The sequence below is a fragment of the Triticum aestivum genome, chromosome 6A (assembly GCF_018294505.1).
Source record: "Triticum aestivum cultivar Chinese Spring chromosome 6A, IWGSC CS RefSeq v2.1, whole genome shotgun sequence".
NCBI lineage: Eukaryota > Viridiplantae > Streptophyta > Magnoliopsida > Poales > Poaceae > Triticum > Triticum aestivum.
In genome coordinates this window covers 6,899,413-6,906,120 of record NC_057809.1, presented here as the reverse complement: position 1 = coordinate 6,906,120, position 6,708 = coordinate 6,899,413, and the positions used below count along the sequence as shown (strand labels likewise).

At 45.3% G+C, this 6,708-nt stretch overlaps 1 pseudogene; it reads right to left on the bottom strand.

Annotated features, from left to right (window-relative positions):
• Positions 1–853: 853 nt before the first annotated feature.
• Positions 854–3,746, bottom strand: LOC123131604 (cytochrome P450 709B2-like; annotated as a pseudogene).
• Between the last annotated feature and the right edge of the window lie 2,962 nt (positions 3,747–6,708).

The window sequence follows — 6,708 nt, the reverse complement described above, 5'->3', positions numbered from 1 at the left end:
ACAGTGTTTCCTGCAAAGAAGGTACCCGCAACGTTGATGCCCTATGGGTGTTGGTGCATAAGCTAGAGGAGGAGGACGCGGGGGCGCAAGGGAAGAAGATGCGGTGGGTGAGAAAAGATAAGTGTAGCCTGGCGGATCGTGTGTTGTTTCTTGGGTCGCCCAATAGCTTCGCCATTTATATTTTTGATAATAGAATATTTCATTAATTTTGTGGTCACATTCATATCAAGTTAATACAGCTGTACCTGTAAGAGTTTAACCCATGAACATATAAGCACCATTAACTGAAAAAAGGTGCTAAAAATTTATCTTCGATTTTGTTTGGTCAGGAAATCACTAAGAGGTGCAAGGCTCTAGAAGTGAAGCACAAGCAGCAGAAGACAGCTCCAGTAACTAGCCTACCAAGCATTATTCACTTCTCGAAACATTACGAGCCTTGTTTCAGGGTGATGGTGCGTAATTTGCCTATCACGGTGAATGGCTCCCAGCTGGAACTTTTTTTCGGCAAGCACGGCAAAGTGACTAGCGCCGAGGTACTCTACCACAAAGATACCAAGTGCTCCCAGGGTGTCGGTTTTGTAACCATGTCGACGGTGTATGCTCATCCACAAGATGCCATAGATGCTTTTGGCAAAATGATTTTGGATGGATGCAGTCTCGAGGTTACGCTGGTCAAGCAGGGACGGCCACGGTACCACCAACGACATCGCCTTCCATCTTAACATCACAACTACATGTACCTTGATCTTCTTGCTTGTATTTGTATCCAAGATGATTCGTCTTTTACTCCAAGTTGATATAATCTCTGCATGCATAATTGGTTGCATCTCGAAATCGGTTATGTAGAATGTCGTACCATAAGCAAGACACTGAAATTATAATAAATTTACTCTCATGCGCTACAATGAGTTTAATTAGCAAACTTTCTCACCCATCTATAGTAGATTCCTCAAAATGAGAGGCATCCCAAGCCTGGGTGTCAAAGACAGAAGATACTTTGGCTTGTGAACATATGCCGGGGAGAGGGATATGGAGAACTTGCTGAGGATCATTGCCATGACAACCTGCACTTGCACGATGCCAAAGTTCTGACCAGTACACACTCTCGGGCCTAGAGAGAAAGTCAAGAGCGCCTTGGAGTCTTTGGCAGCCTTTGTGACGCCCTGCTCGAACCTCATGGGGTTGAACTCGTTGGCGTCGGGGCTCCAAACTTCCTTGTCTCGATGTAGCATGCCAATGGGGATTGATATGATTGTTCCCTGGGGTACTTTGATGCCTCCGAGGACGGTGTCGGAGGCAGCTTTCCGTTGTATGTACACAACTGGAGGGTAGAGACGCGATGTCTCGAGCAATACCATGTGTAGCTGCATAAGTTAAGCGTCACAGTTAGTTATTCCCTCTTTGCAAAATTACACTACATACAAAAATCTCAACAGTTACATTTTGTAAACTTTGACCAACTTTATAGAAACAATATGAGCATTTATGATACCGAATACATTCGTACGAAAATATAGGAAAAATGATATTGACAGTTGAAATGTACGCACCAGCTTCAGTTTGGCGAGAACATCCGCGTTGGGTACCACATCGTCGCTGTCCCCGCCGGGGAACTCCCGGAGGACCTCTTCCCTGACCTTGTCCTGCCACTGGGGGTGCACGGCAAGCAGGAACATGGCCCAGACGAGGAGGGTGGCCGTGGTTTCCTGCCCTGCGGCGAAGAAGGTTTTGCACTCATCAATCACCTCGTCAGTTGTCAGCGTATCGCCGCCCCTCACTTGCCGGTGCGGTGTCCACGCCTCTAACAACAGCCCGAGCAGGTCGTCCCCGCAGCCGCCGGTGTCTCCTCGACCATATTTGGCTCCATCTGCGGCCAGCCGTGCCTGCATGATCGACATGATCTTGCTTCTCAGCTGTTTGTTCAGGCGTCGAACGTGCAAGTTACGCCGAGTTGGCAGATACCTGAATTGAACGGCATAAGATTAACATGGTTAATGTCATGAGCTTGGATTCAGAACTGGTCTGTAAGCAAATACTACTATTACTCTACCAGAGTATTGGAGCATCGAGCATGGCCGCAGTGGCGATCTTTTGCATCTCCCGCATCAAGACGATGACCTCCTCGGCATCCCGGTGGGTAGTGCCGAAGGCGACGCGGCCGTTGATCTTGGCAGTCAGGTCGTTGAAGGCGTGGATCATGTCTATCTCAGCTGCTTTCTTGTCGCTGTTGCTTTGGTGTATCTGCTCACCCCATTGCTGTATCATCTGCCTTGTGACCTCTGCCGTCACCGCTGACATGCTCTACACACAGGTTAAATCATTAGCCCATGTGTAGTGTTAGAAGTTACAACACTAATAATGCTCACACCTCACGTGCATTTATAGGAGAAATCTATAAATGCAAGTATAATTAAGACTAATCTAATAGCCAACCTTGTGATCAACCTTAGGCCCTGTTTGGTTTCAAATAAGTCACCAACTTATAAGTCGAAAAGTGCAAAAAGTGACTTATTTTGCCAAACAGACCTAACTTATAAGTCACCCCAACTTATAAGTCATAAGTTGCTTCACCCCAACTTAAAACTTATAAGTCACCCCCTTTTGCATGGGTCCCACCACCTTTACATTAAAAAACAAGATGGGAAGGTGTGCTCAGGTAACTTATAAGTCAGGTGACAAACAAACAGGCATGACTTATAAGTCACTGGTTTTAAGTCACCTGACTTATAAGTCAGGTGACTTATTGAAACCAAACAGGCCCTTAATGTTATTGAATAATTATCATCTTTTCCGTGCATTTAATGTAATTTTTGTTACTTTTTGTGTTCTTTGTTTTGCCATGATGTCTGATTAATGGATCATAAGTTTTTCCCAAAAAAATAGCTATCGCCTGACTATACTATTGACCATGCTCTAACCTTGATCTTCTCATAGTTGAAAGCAGGAAGGACTACTTTCCGGTGCCGCTTCCAATCGTCACCATTTATCAATATGACGCCGTTGCCGAAGAGGGATTTGAGCACGGGGATCATGAAGTCCTTCTGATACAGGCCCGTCCTGTCTGTGAGCACTTGCTTTATCAGCTGCAGGTCGATAGAGAAGATGGCGGGGATCGGCCCGATCCAGAACAGGAACGTTTTGCCTGAACGAACAAAAAAAAGTTATGAATACTATATTCGAGAATTAATTAAATATGATTAAGGATAATGTTGCAACTAGATATGCAACGACCAACCATCTCAATCCTAGCTGGTAGGATCATATTATATCGAAAGGAAGATTCAGTTCCTCGAGGAGTTTGGGAATAGGTAGCTATCAGTTTAATCTAAAGAAGCCATTTACCGTTAGTACTTTACCATAATCAGCGACCCATCTGTGGAACTGCGGCAGCAGGATGGGCATGATGTCGTGGCACCCGGCGTCAGAGGGGCGGCACGCCTCTCCGGCCAGCGATCAGCAGCCGCTTCGCCTCCGGCAAGGACCCGGCCAGGAACGTGTAGGGCGGCCCTCGGATCCCCTGCCTCGCGAACGACCGCGCCACGGCGCGCGGCCGCCACACGAGACGCCACAGCGCGAGCAGCAGGGCAAGGAGGGCGGCAAGCTGCAGGGCCGCCATGCCACAAGAGACTGGTAAGGCGTGTGATCAAAGGTTCTATCTCACTGAAACCCAGCCGTGCGGCCAGCATGCGGTTGGCAGCATCGGTGCCATGCGTTTATCAGAGAAGGTCGAGCCGAGTTGGTCAGCTGGCGTAATCCTGGACGAAACGGCAGTCCAAGAAAGTCCAAACGGATGGCACCTCACACGTACGTATGGTCCGCAGGACTCGCACGTACGCAACAGAATTTAGGATGCGGACAATTTGCACCATTCCAAGATAGGGGCTGTGCGTCCGTCCACTTGCCTACTCTAGGTGTGAGGCCATGGTCACCTCCAACACTATTCGGTTGGTGGCTAACTCTCATCATTTCCGACCCGTGATTTACTTGGCGATACAAATTGATGTATTTACAAAATTCTACATAGAGTGTGACACGCAATGAACTCTTATCCTTTCTTTATTAGCTCTACTAGAGTGTGATACGCAATGAACTTTATGTATACATAGTGTACGTATCTACCAAACACACCAAATCACCACCACGCGGTTCCTTGCTTCCATTTCTCTCTACCACATTTCATTATGTATGCATGTGAGTTAATAACAAAAATGCTGATGTCAGCAAAATTCCATCTTAGTTTGTAAATGTGTTTTAGCGCTCTCAAGCGACAAACCTTATTTATCTATTTTAGCCAACATATACGAGTTATTCACAAGTAGTACTCGAGTCCAACACTAGTCTCACAACAGTTACTCATGTTTGTATATAACTCCTATGTTGATGACTCTGACCTAGATATGTGGATAACTACAATTGTGTCAGGTTGGTAATTGTAGCACGGGTAGCTAGATAATTACATAGTTGACATGTTGGTAACTATAATATGTGCAATAGAAGCGGGTAACTACATAAATTGACACACTGGTCTCTCTAACTGGGATGATGGATAATTGTAATAGTGATATGATAATAACTGTACTATGGACAATTGGATGACTATATCATTGTCATGGTGGCAAATGTAACTTGAACTACCCGGTAAGTACATGACAAACACAAAGAATTTATTTTCGAATTCAGAAGTTACCAGCCACTAATATGTCAGTTAAGGGTCTATTCGCAAAGTATTGCTTGTCGACTTATTTTAGAGCTCAGAAAGTTACCAGCCGGCTATATATTTGTTACCGGATTTTTCTCAGATAGTGAGCAACTTCAACACTAGATCTTCTCTTTGATATGTTTTTGATGACTTCTTTTCCTAACTCATAAAGTTACCCAGAAAATTTCCCGTGAACAGAATAGGGTAGCAGATCGTTTGGCTAGTTATAGTCGATATGAATGTACTATTGTTGTATGGCTACACCGTGGTCCTCCGTGTATTGAGCCACTACTGCCACTGGACTGTAACCCTATCATTATGGAATAAAACTCCTATTTGCCCCGCAAAAAAAAACTCATAAAGTTACCCGGCAATAAGAGTTGCTATGGATCTCAGTAGTTGGATGATGGGGATGGGGGGATCCTAGAGAGGGGAAGTGCAGGGTGAGATGGGGCTTTAGTGATCCTTTACAGGGGTGAAATATACGAAGCAACCGGCAGGTTGCGTGTCGAATTGATGGGACAGAGGAGAAGGAAATAAAACTGAGCAATCCTCGGGCCGGGCTGGTTTCTGGTTGGGCTTGCCACACCGCAATCATCAAAAGGTCAGCCTGAGCCTGGCCTGAAGCTCCAAAATTCACCAGTACGCAATCCCAACCCTAGCCCGATATATAAACCGGAGGCCCGGCCCAAAGCCCAGGCACGTTTCTTCCCATAAATCAAAATATACTATCAAGCATCGAGATCTAACTAATTCTAAAGTTCCAAACTCCAACTAATCATCCACAAATCTAACTAATCATAGCTGTTAATCCCAACTAATCAGCCACACACAAAAACGTGGAGAATAGGAAACCCCATGCGCATACACGCACACTGAGAAAATCAGTCAGAGCAAGGTTTGGAGTGCTAATCCAACACGCGCATGTAGAAGTTGGCTGAGCGCACGAGAACAAAGAGCAGCACAAATTCCCTGCAAAATCCTTGATGCTAAATGCCTTGAAGAGACAGGGCTGTTGTGGTAAGAAGAATCAGATTGTCTCATGGCCTTAGTGAGAAGACTAGCTAGCCATACGGAAAAATCGGATGCTTAAATCAGAAGACACAAAGAGATATCTTCAGTGGGATCGTGCACAGCCACTCAGGAGGTACTGCTGGTGATTGCTAGGTCAGCGTCAAGTGGTACACATTTTTGGGCTAACTGCCAATCAGAGAGTGCTAACTGCTAATCATACAATAAAGACATGAGAAGCTGGCCCTACAACAATAATGTGCATTCTTACAAGCTTGCAACAATCATGTTCAAAACCTTTCGTTTGCGCGCAGAGTCGGAGGGTCGGAAGACGACGGCAGAGAGCAGCACACGTTGATGTCGATCTTTGGGAGTATTCTCTCTAGATGAAACAACCTGATGGCCACGGCTCGTGTGACGGCTACAGCTGCTCTGCTCGTGCTGTCATGTGCTAGTGCATGCAAGAAACCTTGTGGTCTATCTCTGCAAAAATGGCCATCATTTGAAAGCAACGGAGCAGAGTTCGATGCTGATTGGTTGAAAGAAACAGTGCGAGTGATTTCTCAAAGAACGACGTAACCACAGTTGACTACTTGGTCGCTTACACGTTAAGGTCTCTTTGGGTCATAGAGGAATAGGAAAATCATAAGAAGTGAGATAAACAGGTATCTTAATTCCTATAGGAAAATAAATGTCATTTGATGTATAGGATAGAAATTTTTTTCATCTAGGCCAATGTTTTTTTATTTGAAATGTGAAGGATTAATTTCTATCCTAAATAAAAATAGGAATCCATTCGTACAGACCATAGAGTTATAAAGAAAAGATTTCTTTGAAAATCCCAATACTATTCCTATAAACTTCCTGGTCCAGAGATCATGGAGCATTTTATCTACTTGTAGACAGAAAAACTCATCGCCCTACCCCCGCGTCGCCTACCTAGGGCGTCATGGGGGCGTACAGCCGCCGCCGCCCTTGGTTTGGCCTGTAGCCATCTT